Here is a 26,066-nt window from a genome sequence, read left to right as displayed (position 1 = left end):
ATAAGATTAATTCCAAGCCGGCAAAAAGTGTATGTGCAGAGCTCCTCTAAGTGTATGCGCAGAGCTCCTCTAAGTGTATCTGCAGAATAGAGGAACTCTGCACATACACTTTTTGCCGGCTTGGAATTATTCTTATTTTCATCCTACTTCTTCTTCTTCTTCTTCTTCTTCTTCTTCATCCTCATCCTCATCCTCTTCTTCTTCTTCTGAGGATGAGGATGAGGATGAAGAAGAAGTAGGATGAAAATAAGATTAATTCCAAGCCGGCAAAAAGTGTATGTGCAGAGCTCCTCTAAGTGTATCTGCAGAGCTCCTCTAAGTGTATCTGCAGAATAGAGGAACTCTGCACATACACTTTTTGCCGGCTTGGAATTATTCTTATTTTCATCCTACTTCTTCTTCTTCTTCTTCTTCTTCATCCTCATCCTCATCCTCTTCTTCTTCTTATGAGGATGAGGATGAAGAAGAAGAAGAAGGATGAAAATAAGATTAATTCCAAGCCGGCAAAAAGTGTATGTGCAGAGCTCCTCTAAGTGTATCTGCAGAGCTCCTCTAAGTGTATCTGCAGAATTTTGCCGGAAACCGCTGTATGGAGGGAATGTCCCAGAACTGTCAGAAATAGTCTATTTCTGACAGTTCTGGGACATTCCCTCCATACAGCGGTTGAAACATTGTATCTATTTGTTTCCATAAATGGATCCATTTATGGAAACAAATAGATACAATGTTTCAACCGCTGTATGGAGTGAATGTCCCAGAACTGTCAGAAATAGACTATTTCTGACAGTTCTGGGACATTCCCTCCATACAGCGGTTGAAACCGCTGTATGGAGTGAATGTCCCAGAACTGTCAGAAATAGACTATTTATGACAGTTCTGGGACATTCCCTCCATACAGCGGTTGAAACCGCTGTATGGAGTGAATGTCCCAGAACTGTCATAAATAGTCTATTTCTGACAGTTCTGGGACATTCCCTCCATACAGCGGTTGAAACATTGTATCTATTTGTTTCCATAAATGGATCCATTTATGGAAACAAATAGATACAATGTTTCAACCGCTGTATGGAGGGAATGTCATAGAACTGTCAGAAATAGACTATTTCTAACAGTTCTGTGACATTCCTTCCATACAGCGGTTGAAACATTGTATCTATTTGTTTCCATAAATGGATCCATTTATGGAAACAAATAGATACAATGTTTCAACCGCTGTATGGAAGGAATGTCCCATAACTGTCAGAAATAGACTATTTCTGACAGTTCTGGGACATTCACTCCATACAGCGGTTTCAACCGCTGTATGGAGGGAATGTCATAGAACTGTCAGAAATAGACTATTTATGACAGTTCTGGGACATTCACTCCATACAGCGGTTGAAACATTGTATCTATTTTTTTCCATAAATGACATTCTGCAAATACACTTAGAGGAGCACTGCAGATACACTTTTTGCCGGCTTGGAATTAATCTTATTTTCATCCTACTTCTTCTTCTTCATCCTCATCCTCATAAGAAGAAGAAGAAGAAGTAGGATGAAAATAAGAATAATTCCAAGCCGGCAAAAAGTGTATCTGCAGCGCTCCTCTAAGTGTATATGCAGAATGTCATTTATGGAAAAAAATAGATACAATGTTTCAACCGCTGTATGGAGTGAATGTCCCAGAACTGTCAGAAATAGACTATTTATGACAGTTCTGGGACATTCACTCCATACAGCGGTTTCAACCGCTGTATGGAGGGAATGTCATAGAACTGTCAGAAATAGACTATTAATGACAGTTCTGGGACTGTCCTTCCATACAGCGGTTGAAACATTGTATCTATTTGTTTCCATAAATGGATCCATTTATGGAAACAAATAGATACAATGTTTCAACCGCTGTATGGAAGGAATGTCCCAGAACTTTCATAAATAGTCTATTTCTGACAGTTCTATGACATTCCCTCCATACAGCGGTTGAAACCACTGTATGGAGTGAATGTCCCAGAACTGTCAGAAATAGTGTATTTCTGACAGTTATGGGACATTCACTCCATACAGCGGTTGAAACATTGTATCTATTTTTTTTCCATAAATGACATTCTGCAGATACACTTAGAGGAGACAGTTTATTTCTGACAGTTCTGGGACATTCACTCCATACAGCGGTTTCAACAGCGGTTTCAACCGCTGTATGGAGGGAATGTCATAGAACTGTCAGAAATAGACTATTTATGACAGTTCTGGGACATTCCTTCCATACAGCGGTTGAAACATTGTATCTATTTGTTTCCATAAATGGATCCATTTATGGAAACAAATAGATACAATGTTTCAACCGCTGTATGGAAGGAATGTCCCAGAACTGTTAGAAATAGTCTATTTCTGACAGTTCTATGACATTCCCTCCATACAGCGGTTGAAACCGCTGTATGGAGTGAATGTCCCAGAACTGTCAGAAATAGTCTATTTCTGACAGTTATGGGACATTCACTCCATACAGCGGTTGAAACCGCTGTATGGAGGGAATGTCATAGAACTGTCAGAAATAGACTATTTATGACAGTTCTGGGACATTCCTTCCATACAGCGGTTGAAACATTGTATCTATTTGTTTCCATAATTTCTGACAGTTCTGGGACATTCCCTCCATACAGCGGTTGAAACCGCTGTATGGAGTGAATGTCCCAGAACTGTCAGAAATAGACAGAAACTGTCACAGAACTGTCCTTCTTCTCATCCTTCTCCTTCTTCTCATCCTTCTCCTTCTTCTCATCCTTCTCCTGCTTCTCATCCTTCTCCTTCTTCTCATCCTTCTTCTCATCCTTCTCCTTCTTCTCATCCTTCTCCTTCTCCTTCTTCTCATCCTTCTCCTTCTCCTTCTTCTCATCCTTCTCCTTCTCCATCTTCTCATCCTTCTCCTTTTCCTTCTTCTCATCCTTCTCCTTCTGCTTCTCCTTCTCCTTCTTCTCATCCTTCTCCTTCTTCTCATCCTTCTCCTTCTTCTCATCCTTCTCCTTCTCTTTCTTCTCATCCTTCTCCTTCTTCTCATCCTTCTCCTTCTTCTCATCCTTCTCCTTCTCCTTCTTCTCATCCTTCTCCTTCTTCTCATCCTTCTCCTTCTCCTCATCCTTCTCCTTCTTCTCATCCTTCTCCTTCTTCTCATCCTTCTCCTTCTCCTTCTTCTCATCCTTCTCCTTCTCCATCTTCTCATCCTTCTCCTTCTTCTCATCCTTCTCCTTCTGCTTCTCCTTCTCCTTCTCCTTCTTCTCATCCTTCTCCTTCTTCTCATCCTTCTCCTTCTTCTCATCCTTCTCCTTCTTCTCATCCTTCTCCTTCTTCTCATCCTTCTCCTTCTTCTCATCCTTCTCCTTCTTCTCATCCTTCTCCTTCTCCTTCTTCTCATCCTTCTCCTTCTTCTCATCCTTCTCCTTCTCCTCATCCTTCTCCTTCTCCTTCTTCTCATCCTTCTCCTTCTTCTCATCCTTCTCCTTCTCCATCTTCTCATCCTTCTCCTTCTTCTCATCCTTCTCCTTCTTCTCATCCTTCTCCTCATCCTTCTCCTTCTCCTTCTTCTCATCCTTCTCCTTCTCCTTCTTCTCATCCTTCTCCTTCTCCTTCTTCTCATACTTCTCCTTCTCCATCTTCTCATCCTTCTCCTTCTCCTTCTTCTCATCCTTCTCCTTCTTCTCATCCTTCTCCTTCTCCTCATCCTTCTCCTTCTCCTTCTTCTCATCCTTCTCCTTCTCCTTCTTCTCATCCTTCTCCTTCTCCTTCTTCTCATCCTTCTCCTTCTCCTTCTTCTCATCCTTCTCCTTCTCCATCTTCTCATCCTTCTCCTTCTTCTCATCCTTCTCCTTCTCCTTCTCCTTCTTCTCATCCTTCTCCTTCTCCTTCTTCTCATCCTTCTCCTTCTCCTTCTCCTTCTCCTTCCTGATCTCCAAGGGCATTTAAATTAAAGGTACAGTGTTCTGCACTAATTTAAAGGCTCTCTGAAGCCTAGAAACCCTTTTTATAAGCCATCTTCGTAGCGAAGAAATTCGCATCGAATCGAATTTCATACTGGAATTCGCCGAATCAGCCGAATCGAATTTTTCAATACTTCGCTCATCTCTAGTTATAGCCAACAATTGCTGGGTTAATTCAGATAGGACATCATTGAAGGCATAGGTATGAAGTGTATGTCCCACCACCAGTATTTAGCTGTTTGTCTTTATTTACATGTTAACTTGTAATTTTCTTTAAATTATACTGTATGGTTGCATATTTGCATTTTTGAAATGAAAGCAGATCTCCAGTCTGAGGCACTTCTCCTTACCCCCTTCTCCATAGACGGCACCAGCCCTTACAAAAAGTATACATACTAGGGGTGCACCGGAATTTTGGTGGCCAAAACGTTTCGGCTGAAAACACCCCTATCAGCCATCGGCCGATATGAAAAAAAGCACCAGTACAGGTGCTGAAAAAAACCTCGCCGCTGCTGCCCCTTGCCACCACTTGGTGGTTCTCAGCCTTACGTGAGCTGAGCATAGTGATTAGTGAAGGAAAGATGGCCTCCACTCATCTCTATGCCCTTGGAGGACCAGAGTGATGTCACTTCCGGTTCCCGCATTTTTTATTTTATTTATTTTAAAGTACTTTTATGCTTTTATTGATCTAATGCTTTACATTGTAGAGGAGAGATGTGGGGTCTTATTGACCCCATATATCTCCATAAAGAGGACCTGTGACTAATTATTTCTATCCCAAGGGATGCATGCATTCCTTGTGATAGGAATAAAAGCGATTCATTTTTTTTAAAGGGACAATGAAAAAAAATAAAATGAAATAAATAATAAAAAAAAGTTTAAAGTGCCCCCATGCTTGCATGTAGTGGTGAATGCATAAGTAGGCAACACCCATATATGTTCAAACCAAACCCGTATCGCCATGACCGTTGGAGAAAGAGCAATAATTCTAGCACTAGACCTTCTCTGACTTTACACTGGTAACCTGTAGAAGTTTTTAAAGCATCACCCATGGAGATTTTTAAGTACCGTAGTTTGACGCCATTCCACGAGTGTGCGCAATTTTAAAGCATGACATGTTTGGTATCTATCACCCTAACATCATCTTTCATATTTTACATATATATATTAATTTTTAAAAACTACCCATTTCTGTTTCGGATTCGGATTTCGGCCAAGTGCATCCTGAATTTTCGGTTTCGTCACCAGAATTTTAATTTCGGTGCACCACTAATACATACCTTTTTCTGAAGGGTCTTCTGGCTGGTCTGGTGATGTCATGAGACATCCCTTCTTAGTCCACCCCCCACAATGGCAGTTGGCATCTCTTTAGCTCTTACTGAAACACAAAACATGGCTTACATAATAATACACTATATTACCAAAAGTATTGGGACACCCTTCCAAATTATTGGATTCAGGCCAGGTAAAATGACAGAGCAGAGTCAGCGCATACGAAAGTGCACAGTGTGCAGAAATCGCCAACTGTCTGGAAAGTCAGTAGTTATAGACCTCCAAACTTCATGAGGCCTTCAGATTAGCTCAACAACAATGTGTAGAGAACTTCATGAAATGGGTTTCCATGGCTGAGCAGCTGCATCCAAGCCTTACATCACCAAGTGCAATGCAAAGCGTCAGATGCAGTGACGTAAAGCATGCTGCCACTGGACGCTAGAGCAGTGGAGACATGTTCTCTGGAGTAACGAATCATGATTCTCTGCCAATTCGATTGACGTGTCTGGGTTCGGCTGTTGCTAGGAGAGTGGTACTTGCCTGACTGCATTGTGCTAAGTGTAAAGTTTGGTGGATGGGCGATTATGATGTGGAGTTGTTTTTCAGGGGTTGGGCTTAGCCCCTTAGTTCCAGTGAAGGTAACTCTTAAGGTGTCAGCATACCAAGACATTTTGGACAATTTCATACTCCCAATATTGTGGGAACAGTTTGGGATGGTCCCTTCCTGTTCCAACATAACTGCATACCAGTGCACAAAGCAAGGTCCATAAAGATATGGCCGAGTGAGTTTGGGGTGGAGGAACTTGACTGGCCTGCACAGAGTCCTGACTTCAACCCAATAGAACACCTTTGGGATGAATTAGAGCGGAGACTGCAAGCCAGGCCTTCTCGTCTGACATCAATGCCTAACCTCACACATTCCCTCCCATAGACACACTCCTAAACCTTGTGGACAGCCTTCCCAGAAGAGTTGAAGCTGTTATAGCTTAACTTCTTGCCGACCGCGCATAGCCGAATGACGGCTTCACCGCGGCCGGCCAGTTCTGAGTGGACGTCATATGACGTCCTCCCAGAACGCGCTCTCCTGCGCGCCCCAGGGGGCGCGCACCCGGCGATCTCCGTGATCGCTGTGTCCTACGGACACAGCTGATCACGTGATGTGGTGAAAGGCCGATCCCACCGGCCTTTTACCACGTGATCAGCGGTGTCCAATGACACGCTGATCACAGGGAAATGCAAGTGCCGGTTCTCGGCTGCACTTTCCTCACGCTGTCAGATCGTGAGGAAAGTACTGCCGAGAACCGGCAGTTGTCAGAGCGGGGATCGGCACCGATCATCAGGGCACTGATGATCAGTGCCCTGATGATCGGTGCCCAGCAGTGACACCCGCAAGTTCCGCCCAGCAGTGCGCCCACTAGCCCCGCCCACCCGTTCCCAGCAGTGCCCCCACCTGTGCCCAGCAGTGCCCCCACCTGTGTCCAGCAGTGCCCCCACCTGTGCCACTCTGCAGTGCCACCTACCTGTGCCCAGAAGTGCCACCTACATGTGCCCAGCAGTGCCACCCACCTGTGCCCACCCACCAGTGCCACCCACCTGTGCCCACCAGTGCCACCCACCTGTGCCCACCCACCAGTGCTGCCCACCAGTGCCACCCACCAGTGCAGCCCAGCAGTGCTGCCAGTCAGTGCCACCAGTCAGTGCCCAGGGGTTGTGCCAGTCAGTGCCGCCAGTCAGTGCCCAGAAGTGATGCCAGTCAGTGCCGTCTATCAGTACCCATCATCAGTGTCACCTATCAGTGCCGCCTATCAGTGCTGCATATCAGTGCCGCCTATCCGTGACCCCTAATTAGTGCTGTCTATCAGTGCCGCCTATCCGTGCCACCTCATTAGCACTGCCTATCAGTGCCCTTTAGTGCTGCCTATCAGTGCCGCCTATCAGTGCCCATCAGTGCCGCCTCATCAACGCAAATCAGTGAAGGAGAAAAAATACCTGTTTGAAAAATTTTATAAAAGAAACAAATAAACTTTTTTTTTTTTCAAATTTTTTGCACTTTTTTAATTTATAGCGCAAAAAGTAAAGCGCCCAGTGGCGATTAAATACCACCAAAAGAAATCTCTATTTGTGAGAAAAAAATGATCAAAATTTCATATGGGTACAATGTTACATGACCGCGCAATTGTCAATCAAAGTGCGGCAGCGCTGAAAGCTGAAAATTGGCCTGGTAAGGAAGGGGGTATAAGTGCCTGGTAGGCAAGTGGTTAAAAGGGTGGGCCAACTCAATATTAAACCCTACGGATTAAGACTAGGATGCTGTTAAAATGCATGTGCGTGTAAAGGCAGGCGTCCCAATATCTTTGGCAATATAGTGTATGTCGGTGATGTTCTATGCTACATTATTCTAGCCTAGAGTCTAGAATGGCATTATGCTGATCCATTAGGCTGGCTCATGCTGACTTTTATTCAACCCTGATCACTGATGACATCTAGTGGCATAAAGCAATTACCGGTACCCTGTGAGACAACTCCCGATATAAGGTGAGTTTTGCAGCAACAGCATTTTTTTTACATATTTTTGTATGTCCAGGGCTATAAAGTTATTTTTTTTTTAACTAGATTTATGTTTTAACTATGTTGGAAAGGGCACCCCCAGTATTTCATGCCTGGAAGCTGCATTATTGCAAGAAATAAATTGTAATTTTATTTGCAGTTTTTAGTAAAAGTATATGAAATTGTGTATGTGCACAAGTGGGCATTTCAGCACATGTGCACTGTTTTGTTCTTACATGAGATGTACATTTAAAATCCCTAATAATGTTAACATAGACAAAATGATAACATAGGCCCAAAAACATTAGAAAAAAATCAGATTTTTATTTTAGGCAGTTCATCATGTAGCTGGTGTACATTTAGATTGGAAGCTTTACCTGATACTAAACTTTAGTAAATCATTTTCCTAGGTTGGAAGGGATATCAAACTGTCCGTTGATATGCATGTTTTAGCAATATCCCAGGACTACAAAAACTGAATTAAAAAAACTGAATAATTTATTACCCCTATACCTTGAACTACAAGCTATCCTAAAAGTGTCCATACATAGGAAAAATTAACAAACTTATATTATGAGTGGGGGAGAAGAGATTGTGTGTATGTAGAAAGAGGTGGCCAATACATAGAGAATATTTTGTAATTAATACTTTGTAAATAGGTACATTTAGCTACAATTTCCCATTTTCCCTTCTGAGCAGCCAAGTTCACAGGCTTCAAATATGAATTACCTTGTACTTGACTTACAGTATAAAGAAAATGTGATCATGCTACCAAGGCTCTCTTGTGTCTTGTATCTGTTTGCCATGACAGCCCAGGGGTCTTGTAAAATCTTTACTGAAAAGACATTAAATAATTAATTCAAGCACTGATTTAAAAATGTGATTGACCCTAGAGTACATGTATGTCAAGAAAAGGATTATGTTTTGACGCATGACTATTTATATAAAGAAGAACTCTGAGTTGTCTCAAAAAGGAATTTTGTTGAAATAGTAAATGTAACCAGTTACTACACACACACACACACAAATATATATATACACAGTGCATCCAGAAAGTATTCACAGCACTTAATTTTTGTCACATTTTGTTATGTTACAGCCTTATTTCAAAATGGATTCAATTAATTTTTTTCCTCAACATTCTACAAACAATACCCCATAATGACAACATGAAAGAAGTTCCTTTTGAAATCTTTGCAATTTATTAAAAATAAAAAATGAAAAAAAAAACAAATGTACATAAGTATTCACAGCTTTTGCCATGACATTCAAAAGTGAGCTCTAGTGCGTCCTGTTCCCACTGATCATCCTTGAGATGTTTCCACAACTTGATTGGAGTCCACCTGTGGGAAATTAAGTTGATTGGACATGATTAGGAAAGGCATAAACCTGTCTATATAAGGTCCCACAGTTAACAGTGCATGTCAGAGCACAAACCAAGCCGTGAAGTCCAAGGAATTGTCCGTAGACCTCCGAGACAGGATTGTATCAAGGCACAGATCTGGGAAAGGGTACAGAAAAGGTACAGGAAGGGTACAGAAAAAATTCTGCAGCATTAAAGGTCTCCATCATCTGTAAATGGAAGTTTGGAACCACCAGGAATCTTCCTAGAGCGGGCTGCCTGGCCAAAATGAGCAATTGAGGGAGAAGGGCCTTAGCCAGGCACCCTATGGTCACTCTGAAAGAGCTCCAGCGTTTCTTTGTGGAGAGAAGAGAACCTTCCAGAACAAACAACATCTCTGCAGCACTCCACCAATCAGGCCTGCATGGTAGAGTGGCCAGACGGAAGCCACTCCTCAGTAAAAGGCAAATGGCAGCCTGCCTGGAGTTTGCAAAAAAGCACCTGATGGACTCTCAGACCACAAGAAACTAAATTCTCTGGTCTAATGAAACAAAGATTGAACTCTTTGGCCTGAATGCCAAGCATCATGTCTGGAGGAAATCAAGCACCGCTCATCACCTGGCCAATACCATCCCTACAGTGAAGCATGGTGGTGGCAGCATCATGAATGCATCGAAGGAAAGATGAATGCAGCAATGTACAGAGACATCCTTGATGAAAACCTGTTCCAGAGCGCTCTGGACCTTAGACTGGGGCGACGGTTCATCTTTCAACAGGACAACAACCCTAAGCACATAGCCCACATAACAAAGGAGTGGCTACGGGCCAACTCTGAATGTCCTGGAGTTGCCCAGCCAGAGCCCAGACTTAAGCCTGATTGAACATCTCTGGAGAGATCTGAAAATGGCTATGCACCGACACTCCCCATCCAACCAGATGGAGCTTGAGAGGTACTGCAAAGAAGAATGGGAGAAATTGCCCAAAATTAGGTGTGCCAAGCATACTCAAAATGACTTGAGGCTGTAATTGGTGCTAAAGGTGCTTCAACAAAGTATTGAGCAAAGGCTGTGAATACTTACGTCATTCGTTTTTTATTTTTAAGAAGTTGCAAAGATTTTAAAACTAACTTCTTTCACGTTGTCATCATGGGGTATTGTTTGTAGAATGTTGAGGAAAGAAATGAATTTAAACCATTTTGGAATAACACCCCGTGTAAGGAAAGATGTCTTATTAACTGGAATCCATTTTGTTTAACACCTCCATTTTAGATGTGTGAACAAGCTAGATTTGTTTTTATATGTCACTTGTAACAACTCTTTGTTTCATGAATTAAGTTTCCATTCTGTAGAAATGGAACTGCCTTATATGGTGGTCTTCAGTCATTTGTCGTTGTTATCTTTCTTGATAAGAGGACAATATTGTCAATGGTCATAACAAGAATTTGTTGGTCATTCTGACTTTGTAAAAACTGCTAGCACACATTAAACTTTCAGAGATTTAGCTTGCACACTTCGGTATCCAGAGCTTTATTTCTCCTGGGCTCAGAGGCTGGGAATATTCAAGGACATTTAAAGGGCTACAGACATAGGTTGAATCCTTGCAATATGGTGTCAGAAGTGGGATTAAAGACGAGGTTGGTCAAGTAAGCTGAGCTATTTTGTCTTAGTTTTGTCTGATCAAATTCCCTTTAAAGACCCAGGGCAGTAGCCAAAGTTTCCATTTGAGATTGTTGGATCTTACGGAGAGTCTTTGAGGTGGGACCTCAAAGGGAATTCAGAGGTTTTGGAAGCGTCTGGGGAAAAATTGCCTAGGCCTCTGTTATTTCTGCCATTTTAGAAGTATAAGTGCTTATTTTCTGTGTGTTAAGAAACTGTTATGTAATATTTTGCTTCTTCAGAATAGGTTTGTTACAAATATTTGTGCTTTTAAGTTTTAAACTCCTGAACTGTTGAGAATGCTTTGTTGACATTACAACCTCTTCGCTTCAGAGATTGTAATAATGTATTGCTTTGCCTAACAGCTGTTTTCGCTTTCAGTATGGGACAGGTCCAAGGTAAGGGATCTTAGCCAAAAATTCCAAGGCCTCAGTGTAAAGTGTTAAGTGATGTTGCTATGAAAAAGAGAGACAAGAGAATCCTGAATTGTATAGGTTAACTTGTAAAAAATATGTGATTAGAGTATCACCATGGGGTGATTACTATGTGGTTCCTTTCATAGAAAATATTGCCGAATGGTCTATGCATATGAAAAGCAGTAATATTTTTCCTAGAGATGGGTCTAATGATAAGTTTCATATGGACATGATAAGGGGACTATGTTTAGGAGATAAGAAATCTTTTCCTTGGTTTTCAAGTTGCCCAAGTTGGGATTTGAAATCTGCGGGTATTCACTGGCTCAAGTATATGTCTGGTTATGCTCCAGAGCCCAGGAATTTTAATCTCCACTCTTTAACCCCAGCATCTGCCCCGCCAAGTTATACACAAGTATATCCAGCATTATCAAAGACAGAGGATGATGATTTCCTCAAGTCTTTTAGAACAGACCACTATAGCCTCCCATAGAACAAGCAGCAGAGATACAGAGTCCGGATAGTACAGTATGGGAGGAGGAGGAAGGGGCTGAGAGAGGAAAGAGACAGATCAGATGGCAGTCCCAAGTGGCAAATTACCAGAGCTACACAGTCCACTAACCATTACACTTACATCTACAAAGAGGACTGTAGCTCCCAATGACAGGACATGAAATTAATAATTGACAGAATTTTAGGATATGACATGGACTCAGGGTTTGACTGGCAGCCACTCATGCATGGCTGAAAGAAGAAACTCAGAAAAAAGTAAGGGAAGAGGTGACAGCCGAGATGGAGAGAATATGGAAAAGTAGGAAATTGTTAGGAACAAAAGAGACAGTGACAGAGTATGTGACAAGATTTAGGAAAGTTTGGACGGAAGAAGCTGGGATGGATATGACTAGTGCAGAAATGGGCACTATATATATATCCAAACCTTGATGGCAGGATTCAGACCTGATATTACGCTGTTAATAAGACAGCTTATTTCAAACTGGATAGAGATGGATGCAGGTACGTTTGAAAAGCAAGTGGTAGAGAAAGATGCCGCTGGATGTTTTGAGGTCCCCAAATCTACCAATAAAGCACATTTTCAGGGGTTGCAGCATACTTACAATCCCAAAGAAACAGGTAGAAATGGAAACAGGGAGAGAAGGATATAAAAGTAGAGGAGGTGGGAGACCCAAAGATGACAGGTGTTTTATATATGGACAGGAAGGTCATTGGAAGAAGGATTGCTCACAACTTAGAGGGAACAAATCCATACCACAGGAGACAAAGTGCAGAAATCCACCCGTCAAGTACCCGATCAGTTGGCAGAACTAAGGTCCACAATAGGGCTGCACTGAAGGTAATAGCTCCCTCACATGTCCAGTTGTCTAACATACTCCTGAGCAGGGTAGCATGAAAAATATTAGCGTTCATAGTTGACACGCGTTCAACTCGTTCAGTTATAAAGGAAGAAAATTATGTGAGGCCACTCTTTTTATATGAACCTTCGATGGGAATTAGTGGAGCAGTTCTCCCAACTTTTAAGACCCCACCCCCTTTGCCTGTGCAAGGGGACCCTGACAAAAGAAGAGAGGAACAGATTATTTGGCATGAATTTACCATAATCCCTGATTGCCCGGATAATCTGTTAGGAAGAGATTTACTTAGTAAAATGAATGTTATCATGGCAGTCAATGAAGAAGGTATATTTATGATTAAGTCTTTTTTTGGCATTTCCCTGACTGACTGTTAGCCATGATCAGCTTCCCCAAATTACACTAATGGTCGATGGCACAAAAATGGATTTCTTAATTGACACGGGAGCTAGCAGGTCCAGTTTGAGGGAGGATGATTATGAGGAAACAAGAGTAGAATGTGAACATTCAATTGGTATCACTGGGACATGTGCCAAAACCTCGGAGACACCCCCTTTGTGTGTTTCTGATTCTCACGGGAAAGGTTCCATAGTGAAACATTCTTTCAAAATCATATCAGGATGCCCTGTGAATTTGCTAGGCAGAGGTCTGTTGGGAAAATTCAAGACCACAATCATAGTAAGTGAGAAAGGAGGGATGCACATGGAGTCATCTCACTGTTTTTGTGAGCATGGAAGATTTAGACCAAGTGAAGCCTGAAGTCTGGGCCAACAGTAAGCTAGATGTAGGGTATATTCCCTGTACATCTTACCAGACCAGACTTAAACCTGGAGTTAGTCCAGTGTACCAAAAGCAGCATCCTTTGTCACAAGAAAAGATTTATGGTAACACACCGTCCGTCAAAGCCGATTTGAAATAGTGTGATTTACAGTGAAGTCGCACGATTTCAAAGTCGGGTGACTTGCCGATTTGAGGTGCGATTTGCAAGACATCTGACACAGATGTCTATGCAAATAGCACCAAAAGTAGTGCATATACTAGTTTAGAAATAGTCCTCTAATAGTGGACAATAGGGTGCGACTTGGCATACGATTTGCAAGTCGCATGGCATGCACATAACATGCCAAGTCATACCCAATGTGACCGGGGTGTTAGGCTGTAACATAACAAAATTTGGCAAAAGTTAAGCGCTGTGAATACTTTCTGGATGCACTGTATATATCTGTTTTTTTACAGATGAGCAAGAAAACAATACATTGTAACTCTTGCCCAATCTTTTTTATGTGTTGCAGTTAAAAACGTTATGTCCAATTAATAGTGCTTTAGGCCAGCCATACATGGATCAAAATTCGGACAGTTCAGCAGGGACGAGATGAATTTGATCCATGCATGGACAGGCTGATTGTAGTTGATCCATCAATCATCTTGAGTACAACCAGCCTGTCGGATTTTTTACATGCTTTTACTGCCAGTGGCTATAGCTGCTAGTAGTAGTCATTGTGTTCTGCCGACTGAGAAGGCTCACCACACTACCCCACCACCCTGCTGGCAGAATAGCACTGTGTGAGGCATTCCCCCATCAACACTGACTGTGTTGATGGGGGAATCAAGCGATTTTCTTTCCTTCCACCAGTGGTGTATTTTGGTTTTGTGCTGCCCTAGGCAAGACTAAAATCGGGCACCCCCCACCCCACATCTAAATTTGTCCCACCCTTTCATCTACAAACTCCAGCCCTTCCTCTTTAGGCTCCACCTCTTCCTATTAGAGCTCCTCTCACTGCAACGATGGGGCGCTATTCCTCCCACTGACACCAGTGATGGGGCACGATTCCTCCCACTGACACTAATGAGGGGGCACTATTCATCCCACTGACTCCAATGATGTGGCACTATTCCTCACACTGACACCAATGATGGGGCACTATTCCTCCCACTGACACCAATGATGGTGCCCCATCATTAATGTCAGTATGTGAGGAATAGTGCCCCATCATTGGTGTCAGTGGGAGGAATAGTACTCCATCATTAGTGTCAGTGGGAAGAATTGTGCCCCATCATTGGTGTCAGTGGGAGGAATCGGGCCCCATCATTGGTGTAAGTGGGAGGAATCGTGCCCCATCATTGGTGTCAGGGGGAGGAATAGTGCCCCATCATTGGTGTCAGTGGGAGGAAGTGCCCCATCATTAGTGTTAGTGGGAGGAATCATGCCCCATCATTAGCGTCAGTGGGAGGAATCGTGCCCCATCATTGGTGTCAGGGGGAGGAATAGTGCCCCATCATTGGTATCAGTGGGAGGAATAGTGCCCCATCATTGGTATCAGTAGGAGGAATAGTGCCCCATCATTGGTATCAGTAGGAGGAATAGTGCCCCATCAGTAGTGTCAGTGGGAGGAATCGTGTCCCATAATTGGTGTCAGTGGGAGGAATAGTGCCCTGTCATTGGTATCAGTGGGAGGAAGTGCCCCATCATTAGTGTCAATAGGAGGAATAGTGCCCCATCATTGGTGTCAGTGTGAGGAATAGTGCCCCATCTTTGGTGTCAGTGGGAGGAAGTGCCCCATCATTGGTATCAGTGGGAGGAATAGTGTCCCATCATTGGTGTCAGTGGGAGGAATAGTGCCCCATCATTGGTGTCAGTGGCAGGCCCGGAGGCATAGTGCCCCATCATTGATATCAGTGGGAGGAATAGTGTCCCATCATTGGTGCCAGTGGGAGGAATAGTGCCCCATCATTGATGTCAGTGGGAGGAAAAGTGCCCCCTTATTGGTGTCAGTGACACCAATGAGGGGGCACTATTCCTCCCACACTGACACTAATGATGGGGCACTATTACTCCCACTGACACCAATTATACTTACATCGCTGTGCTGACCCCTGCTCCAGCCCAAGCTCCCTCCTTCAGGCACAGACACTTACCCATCAGCTGTCTTCCTTCTCCAGCTGCTCCCTCACTCGATCTTCAATCTTCGCGCTGCCGCTCGGCTCCTCCTCTCCAAGCTCTGCCTCCTCGCCTGTGATTGGCCGCCTGTGTGCCTTTTCTGAGCTACAGATCTGGCGACCAATCACCGGCGAGGAGGTGGAGCATGCAGAGGGAGGGACAGGCTGCCATAGGCTGCCCAGTGATCCCAGGGGTGTGGCCAGATTCGAGGGGCGGCTTGTCATCCCGCCCACATCGCGATCAAGATCCAGGAAGATGAAGACACCAGACGAACACCCTCTGCATCCCTCCTCCAGCAGTGCCTTGTGGACCAGATTGACGTCAGGTAAGACACAGCAGCCCCTGTCCCTTTCCCACAGAAGTGTCCCTTCCCTGGGAAAGGGGGGGGCGGCACTGCCGCCGTGCCGCCCCCCTGAAAAGTGACGCCCTAGGCAAATTCCATGTTTGCCTCGTGCAAATACACCCCTGCCTTCCACCCATGGTGGAAGGAAAGAAAATCAAATCAAATCATCTATGGACTACCATAAGGTGCTCTGACAAACAATTCAAAATGAATAGGCTACATTAACGCAGCACATCTTAATGCTTGGTCTGGCGCATGTGCAATAATGCAATACATATTTTGAATGGGCCCTTAGCTAAGATCAAGTTAGGTTTGCAAGGACAGAAATTTACACATCAGAAATATTTTTACAGGTTTGCAATTTTAAAATTATAAACAATCTTGTGCCTTCTTATGCAACATGCACAAGTATCATCAAAGAACATCCAACATATTTGGCCTAACCTTGGAATTAATGAGGAAAGAGGTTTTTATTCCTTAACTACTTGATCTCTGGAAGTTTTTACCCCCTTCACGACCATTTTGTGCTGTTCAGCACTGTACTGTTTTAACTAGCAATTGCTCGGTCATGCAGCACTGCACCCAAATGAAATTTATATAATTTCTTTCACACAAATACAATTTTATTTTGGTGGTATTTGATCACCACTGGTTTTTTTTTTATTTTATATAAACTGCAGAAGGATAATACAGCAGCAACACAGGAAAAAGTTCTGCAGCAGTTATCAGTTACAGTGCAGGTTAAATTTGTTACTGACCTTTTAAACTTACATTTTATTGATTTATTACAGGTACTTACAGTATATAGGGCTGTCAATTTATGTAGCACTTTACATATTTATTATACATTCACATAAGTCCTTGCCCTCAAGAAGCTTACAATCTAAGGTCCCTAACTCGAATTTACACATACACATACTAGGGCCAATTTAGACGGGATCCAATTAACCTACCAGTATGTCTTTGTAGTGTGGAAGGAAACCAAAGTACCCGGATGAAACCCACGCAGGCACAGGGAGAACATGCAAACTCCAGGTAGGTAGTGCTGGAATTCAAACCATTTTTCTTAGAGTCCCTTGGGAAGGTTTTCTGAGCCTGGTTTAAGAAGAAAATTCATAAAATGTATGAAATTTGGAGAATCCTGCAGACAACTGTTTTCACTCCCATGATTTCATCTTTCAGTATAAAGACATATCATCATCAAAGATATATCATCAAAGTGATGACTGTACATTGCACATTCAAACTGTCACAGATGTCAACATTTAGAGATTCAATATTTTCTCTCTAGTTAATAATAAAGAGGAGTTCCACCCAAAAGGGGAAGTTCCACTTAAAAGACTGGTCCCCCACTCCTCATTAAGGATTGGGATTGGCATTGGCACCTTTGGGGAGTGGGGGGGGGGCAGGTACCCGAATTTGACAGGTACCCGCTCCCACTTCCGCTGCAATCGCCTAGGTGATCGGAAGCAGAAGTTGCCCTCCTACCCTCCCTCCCCGAAGTCCTGTGGGACACATGACAGGTCCCAGAAGACTACGGGGCCATTCAGGAAGTGCAGCACTACTTGCGCATGCGCAGTGGGCACCCGGCTGTGAAGTCGCAAGCTGTCACAGCCGGGTGCCCACACTTAAGATGCCGGCGCCTGAAATACAGGATGGGCGGTGAAAGGGGCTGTGGCGGGGCAATGCGGGATCGTGGGACAGCTGATTGGCTGTTTTTTAAAAGTCAGCAGCTACAGTTTTTGTAGCTGCTGACCTTTTTTATTTTTTTACAGAGTGAGTGAAACTCCGCTTTAAGTGGAAATTGAATGAATTTATCAAAATCCCAAACAGCATGAAGTGTGTGTATTATTTCATCATACGTAAACATCATTGTGTTTTTGAGTGTTAGTAAGTTAGTGGCCCTTTATGGGGGCCCTTAATGTAACTTGCTAGACCATGGATCACATTCTCAGCATACATGCAGCAAACGCTATAGTACCCAGTGGTGTTTTCTTGTACATTATTTACAATGTGCCAGCAGGTGCACTCTCTATTAGCACTGCATTCATGCATGTGAGGAGGGGATATGGACAGTCTAGTTGCAGTTCTATTATACAAGTGGGTGTACTTACATACAGCCTTATGCAGTTATTATATAAGCTGCACTTTGTTTTTGGTAAATAGCATCATTTTTTCATGCTGCAGATGGAATAAGCAGAGATTCAGGTGTCTTGAGGGAGATACATGTGCAAAGAAAGCCCAAATGTGTTAATTTTTCTACAATTGAAATGCCTAATTTGGATATAATGTACATTTGGGTAAAGAAGCCCGTCTGGTTGCACAAAATTATTATCTAATGTTTGTGTTTATACTGTTATATTTTTAAAGTGAACCTGTGCTCATTTTAAACCACCTGAAATGAGTGCAGCCCTGAAAAGAAGGAACATAGTGATGTCTGCATGTAAGTTCAGATAGCTTTTAGATTGTAAAGCCAGGCTCAGTCCATTTCTCCTTTCACATTTCATTATTGGTCCAAAGTTGTGGTGGGCAGCCTTGCTGACAAACAGTTAGGCATAGAACAGGGGTGGGCAAACTTTTTGACTTGAGGGCCGCAATGGGTTCATATATTGGACCCGGGGGCCGGACCAAGAGTAGATGAATGATGTGTATGTGTCATCCATAGTAAGTATAGTAATATTCCCCCATAGTAAGCATAGTAATTAATCCCCCATATAGTAATTCATCCCCCATAGTAATTAATCCCCCATATAGTAATTCATCCCCCATAGTAATTCATCCCCCATAGTAATTCATCCCCCATATAGTAATTCATCCCCCATAGTAATTCATCCCCCATAGTAATTAATCCCCCATATAGTAATTCATCCCCCATATAGTAATTCATCCCCCATAGTAATTAATCCCCCATATAGTAATTCATCCCCCATAGTAATTCATCCCCCATATAGTAATTCATCCCCCATAGTAATTCATCCCCCATAGTAATTCATCCCCCATATAGTAATTCATCCCCCATAGTAATTCATCCCCCATAGTAATTCATCCCCCATATAGTAATTCATCCCCCATAGTAATTCATCCCCCATATAGTAATTCATCCCCCATAGTAATTCATCCCCCATAGTAATTCATCCCCCCTATAGTAATTCATCCCCCCTATAGTAATTCATTCCCCATATTAATTCATCCCCCATATTAAGTCCCCAAGTCCCCCCTGTGTCAATTCACTTACCTTTGCTCCGCGCGTTCCTCTCGCCGTGTTCCCGCGCCGTTCTGGTCTTCAGGGCGGACTGTGAGAGGAGCCTAGCTCCCCTCACGTTCGTAGTGCTGCCCCGCCTACACACATCCTGTCAGCCATCCTGACAGTATCACGCTCCGCGGGCCGGATTAAAGGGTCCGCGGGCCGTAGTTTGCCCATTGCTGGCATAGAATGTGGGGAGGCCTGAGCAGATATTCAGGGGCTGATGTGGATATTAACACATTAAATTGTTATTAATCCCAAAACCAAAAATTTTATATACTGCAGCTTACCATTCATTAGATGTGATGGCTGCATTAGTTTTCTTTTTTTTAATGGTTTTTCCCTCTGTTTTCAGCTAGTGATCTGACCAGTAACACACCTCTTATTATCATATTAGAGTTCCCCCACTCTGGTTGAAGGAGCACAGGGGGCACCTTTTGACAGCAGCATTGTCAGTCTTGGGGGGGGGGGGGGAGGAGAGTGTTAGATGTACTAGCAGATTTAACAAATTGAAGCCAAACTCAAGCTCACACTTTATAAGCAGTTACAGCAAACAGTTTTTAGGGCTAGTTCACATTAGATTCAGTCCAGCTCGCTTTTTTTCTGCATCAAAAATGCATGCACAGTGTTTTCCATGTATTCCAGTGGCCCTTGTTCACACCAGTGCAGTCAGTTCCAGTCAGTTTCTAGTGCAGAAAAAAAGTAGAACATGCTGTGTTTTTTTTCTGCACAGAATCATACTGGAACATGGCAGACTGCATCAAAACTGCACCAGAATTGAGTGTGGTGTGAACTGTAAGCAAAGATGTATCCAAAATGCATCCAGGATGTTTTTGTGGTGTGAACTGGCCCTTAGGGATAAAGGTTTTACATAAATAAATAATACTGACCATTGTAAACTCCCCTGTCAGTGTTAAATGGTTTCTCATCCTTGTAACTGATACATCTGCAAGAAAGTGTGTTCTTTTTAAAAACAACAGACTTACTAGCCAGATCATCTGTTGAAGCTAGAAGAAAGAAAGCTAACCTCCTCGTTGCCACACCATAGCCGAAAGACGGCTACAGCGTGGTTTTCTCCTTCTGGGACGGTGTCTATAGAAGTCCTCCCAGAACGTGCCTCGGGCGCTCCGTGTGAGTGTTGTGTCCTTTGGACACAGCTGATCACAGATCGCAGTAAAGGGCCAATCACAGCGGCCGTTTACCATGTGATCAGATGTGTCCAATCACAGCTGATCACATGAAAACAGATTGCCGGTTATCAGCTTTTCCTTTTCTTACTGCTGTCACTGTATGAGGAAAGGAAAGCCAATAACTGGCAATCTTGACAGTGCTTTATTTACACTAATAATCATGGCACTGATCATCTGTGCCCTGAATATCAGTGCAGCCCCAGCAGTGCCCATCAGTGCAGCTTATCAGTGCCAATCAGCGCCCATCAGAGGCGCCTATCAGTGCCTATCAATGTAGCCTATCAGTGTCCCTATTTTCAGCTTCATCAGTGCCCATCGGTGCAGCTTATCAGTGCTCATTAATGCCGCCTCATCAGTGCCCATCAGTACTGCCTCATCAGTGCAGCCTCATCAGTGCCCATCAGTTCACATCAGTGAAGGCTCATTAGTGCCCATCAGTGCAGCTTTATCAGTCCCATCAGTGCAGCTAATCAGTGCCTATCAGTGCACTTACAGAAAGTGAAGAAGAAAAATTACTTATTTTAAAACCTTTAAAACAGAAACAAAGAAAAAATGTTTTTTTCAAAAAATGTTTTAAAAACCCAGAGGTGATTAAATGCCACCAAAAGAAAGCTCTATCTGTCTCAAACAAATAGCCTGAAAATTAGCCCGGGCAGGAAGGGGGTGAAAGCACCCAGTATTGAAGTGGTTAAAAAAGAAAACTAATGCAGCCATCAAATCTAAGAATTGTTAAGCTGCAATATAATAAATGTTTGCTTTTGGGTTTATTACCACTTTAAAAGTTCCTTGAAGTGCCCTTGAAGATATCTGAAAGTAAGTTCAGGCCCATCAAGGTTCCTGCATTCATGACTGCTATCACTTTAATAAGTTTAACATCAACACATTGCTGCCATGATTTAAGCCCTAAATCAATGCAATTATTTATTACTAGTGATAGGCAAAATCAAGAGTTTTAATTTTTACAAAGCTTTGTAAAAAAAAAAAATCGAAAGATTTTGTTGAAATGTTGCCATATTGGAAAAATGCATAGGAGTCAATAGAGAAGATAAAAATAAAGTGTACATCCAGCCAAAATCTTTTCTTAGTTTTAGATTGAATTGGGAAGGGTTAGAACCTCTTTCTGATTCTCACTGCAAAACAGAACTACATGGTATTGCTGTCTGTGCTCCTGTTGATGTTTCCTCCCTTCTCATCTGGTAAACCAGTTTGGCTTTACATAAACTTTAAGGTGGTTTTTAAAGTGAAACTTTGACCAAGCTATGGCCGTTCAACTATATACAGTATTTTTTCTGATCTAACATTAATACACCTTTAGAACAAGATCCCTCTGACTTCTCTATCCTCAAAATTTACAAGGAATCCAATTTAGTCCTAGATGGATTTAGGACCCAGCATTTTGCTTTCCCTCTCCTCCTGTGTATCTGCTCTGTGTTTACTTTACAGATTAAACAGGTTGACAGGTTGCCAATTCAGTGTTGACACTGGTGAACAAATTCATCTACTGAAAAAAGCAAAAGTAAAAGTTTTTTTTTCTCACAATTTGAGGATGAATTGCTCCATAGTAACTGCACATATAAAGGTCAGTTGGGACTTATTTTAAAACATGTTTACTGTTTGTTAGGAATATGTAAATAGTTGCATATTAATTGCATGACTATAGTCTTACTTTAAGGGTGCAATGAACTTTAAATGGCTCCTCGGGGTTACCTAAATTCCCGAGGATCCTGAACTTGTTCTCATGCTGAACAACAGACCCACTGACCCCACACATCAATGGTGCAAGGAATTTTTTTAACTGGCCAGTGAAGCTGGTCATTTTGCCTCCTGCTAACCAATAATACTAGGCATTTCCTCCCACTGAAGCCTAGGCATTTTTTACTCCTAATGATGACAGGGCCATGTTTTCCTTCCACTAATGTCAAGGCATTTTTCTCCCATTGACCAATGATGCCTGGCATTTTTCTGTCACTGATTAAAGACACAGGGCATTTTTTTTCTTTCACTGACCACCCAAGGAAGGGCATTTATTCCCTTTCAGTGACCAGCAATGTAAAGGGTACTATGTTACATACTGTAACTGCTGCAATCGTTATGCTGTGCAATATATTACATATTCCTGAGAAATGTTTTCCTTGTTTTAACAGTTGTAGGTTGCCCAGTAGTTCAACAAGTAGCCCAGTAGTTCAACATGGTCTATGGTACATATGTATACTGTGTGTAGAGTCTAGTTAACTATATCTCTTTAAAGGACATACAATATTAAGTACTATGTAGCCACTCCCACTGTTTGCCATGCTATTGCTTGCACCACATTATCCTTTCTCTAGCCTGTTCCTCTTTATGAAAGTCAAAAGCTGAGAAGTATGCTTATTGGTGTAGATTCATTGTCACATAGTATGTAGTACATGATCATCTAGACAAGCTTTTTTCAACTGGAGTGACATGGCAGCATGGGGTGCCACGTGGGTTCCTAGGAATTCCTTGTCAAACTGCCTTAAAATTGTCACAAATTGCACAAAAGTTGCTAACAAGAAAGCAGAAGGATTAAGCCTACCTTTTTACTACCCAAATCCATAGGTCTTTATTGTGCAGCATTACAAACTTGCCTACTCGGCAACCTTGTTTTCCCCTCTCCTGCCCCCTCTCTGTCAGCATGGGGGCACGTTGGCAGAGAGACAGAGAGAAAATTAGGGAAAAAAAGAAGAGAAACACTAGAATAGTAGTACCAGATTGCAAATCACCTCTAATGTTGGATTGCCCACGTGTATGGATGCTGCTAGGATATGCAAAGCTATTAGTTTAGTTTTTTTATATTTTAGAATGGGGTGCCTTGAGTTTGAGTGTAATTTGAAAGGGTATCTTGCCTGAAAAAAAAGTTGAGAAATACTGATCTTAGCTACAGCATCTTTGCTTTATCACAAGTGCTTGAGATGCTTTGTCAACCTTGATTTCTGGGACCAGTCTATAACATTCTTTAATGCATAGAGCAACAGGACAAAGGTGGCAGCATCATCCTAAGAATTTAGATAATTTTTCCTTTTTTCCTTCCGTTCACCTCGACTCTTGTGCCTAAATTCAGCAAGACAATTGTAGGGGAAATAGTTGCAGAAGATGGAGAGAACAATCTGACGCCTCTTTGTAGAAAAGGAAACATGGCAACCGTCCCTTCTTTTTCTTATTTGGTGGACAGTACAGCTAAAAAGTATCTCTGTATATAAATCAGAACCCAAGCTTCTTGCAATAAATTAATCTTATTAGGTTTTACTAAAGTTATCACATGACGCAGGCCTTTTTGCCATTTAGATGTGCCTTTAGCAGGTTTCTCTCTAAATATGGTCCTACATGAGATATGCTGTACTGGCAATGGTGTTGTGCATTTGCTAATTTCTAAAGATTTATTTTTATTTTCACATATTGGAAAGTCTGTTTTTGAGAGAGGGTGACTGTGTGTAAAGCCATGTATATCGTGAGCATATGTATGGAAGAACTGTGGATTTGATCCACTGAGCTATTTTTTGTAGAATCTTAAATCATTACAAATGCTCCATGAAGAATTTGCATAGGTTGTGACAAAACAGGATTCAAAGATTTGTGAAAAATATACATCTAAATGTTTAGACCTATATGCAACATTTAATATTGAGTGGAATGGCTGTCTCCTGTAACTCAATGTAGGGGAGGCACCTGAAAGACTGGAAACAAATTGAAAGTATTATTTAGGAAGGTCCACAAATGATATGTTTTAGTGAATACCGGTATATAGGAGATTGTACTGGTATTGTACAGACCGTAATGTGTAAGACCAAATAAAAGCTGAAGGACCAATATTATTCTTAGCAGACGTGTATGTATTAGTAATAGTAGAAAGCTAACCAAGATGTTACATTTAGGTGGTCTTACCTTAAATAGAAGTTAAAATAGCTTATAGTAGTGAAGAAATGTGGTCTCCCCTTGAAGAATAATAATAATAAAAATAATAAGACATTTTTAGAAAAACATTTTAGCAATACATTGGCTTCAAGTCATACAGTATACAATTACTTGTTGTTCATTAATATAGCATTTTAAGATTTATGTTGGATATGAGCGTCCATGAATTTATGAATAAATCTGGAAGAACAATGAATACAAACTAAATAGTTAGGAAATGAAAGCATTCCTAGTCATCTCTGATCTTCTGGTAATACACCTGTCATTCAAAGTCGTAAAATGTTGGGTACCTTGGACTCTTTCTCCTGTGAAGAATGGTGAGTATTGTGTCTTAAGCAGGTTTGCCACTGAAAGTATCTCTTTTTTTTCAAAGTTCAATTTAAAAAACAAAAATGCCTGGTGATACTGCTAGTCCACAAAGTGTTTTCACCAGGGGCGGACTGACAACTCATGGGGCCCCCGGGCAATAGGGGATCATGGGGCCCCTGTGTCCTTGCCCAAACTCAAAAAAGCCTATGAAAAAGGTACCAGGGGCATCTCATGGGGCCATATATTAAGATAGTTATTTAAGAGGTTATTGAATAAATTAGCGTGTCACCCAATGTATGGTCTCCATTCAGTAGCCAAAAGAGGCATACAAAAAAGGGGGGGTTTGTGAAAAAGAGATTCACAGAAAAGCGGCTACATAGTGAACAGAACGTGACACACAGGAAGAAATTTCCAAAAATTATGCTTTATTACACATATAAAAATATGACATATGGGCTTTCGCCCTGGTTTACCATCACCTCAGTTGAGACAATACACACAGACCTAAAACCATTTAAAATGACACCAGAACCGGTCTAAATGTATGTGCAGCAGGGAAAATGGCTACAAGAGTCTAGTGTCCCTGTAGCACAAACACACAAGTGAACACTTCCCTAGGGAGGTGTATCCAAAAATTATGCCATAGGCATACCATAATGGAGGATATAAGGGATTAAGCAGTAACCATATAGGCAAATCCCAATCAAGGAATCCAAAAATTATACTATAGATATGTATGTCACATGTATACAATAAAGCAAGCACAATATGCGTCAAAAAGGAGAATAGCAGGCCTCAGGCCTGTATGAAGGAAGACATAAATGTCAAATATATTATACAATACATTCCTGTGCCGGCACAAGTGGTTGGGGCCCATTCATCTGTAATATAGATAGCTGTTTCCTAGAGCTCTTGGATGGGAATATGCCCCATTTATTTCCAGGATGGAGGAAAAGATGCACAAAGCAGCACTCTGCTTGAAGTGGTTTCTTCACCACTATATGTGGACTATACACCACTTTTGTAGGAAAAAACAAGACACATCCCAAAGACTCTTCTGCCTGTTGAAATATATATGGTGGTATATCTTGTATCCTATACAACGCACCATGATGTCCCCATCCTGTAGTGAAACAAACAATGTGTGGGAAGTCACTGACAGAGCTAACACTCTATAGAAGATATATAGGTCATATAGATCACAGAGGACCATATATCTAATGTCCTGTAACAATCCACTCACCACCTGTGCTATGGATAACAGGAATGAAAGAGAAGTCCTTCATAGGTACTACCATACAGGGCCAAGGCGGCCAAGGAACCACCGCTGACATCCGCCGATATACCGCGGGTTCCAGCCCCTTCTCGGCGCTTGTGCTGCTTAAGCTTGCCTCATGGCATGTGAAGATGGCTTCCTCCTTATGGGTCAGCGTGCGTTCCACCTAGTGCGCATGACCGGAAGTGACGTATCTGACGTATGACGTCAACGCGTTTCGCCGATGGGCGTATCTCACTCAGCTTCGTCAGGACCAATAACCGTCTTGGTCCTGACGAAGCTGAGTGA

This window comes from Staurois parvus, unplaced genomic scaffold (assembly GCF_062004578.1).
Source record: "Staurois parvus isolate SC_StPar_1 unplaced genomic scaffold, SC_StPar_1.0 ptg000562l, whole genome shotgun sequence".
Lineage (NCBI taxonomy): Eukaryota > Metazoa > Chordata > Amphibia > Anura > Ranidae > Staurois > Staurois parvus.
The sequence above is the reverse complement of the archived record's forward strand: the minus strand, read 5'-3'. Positions refer to the sequence as shown.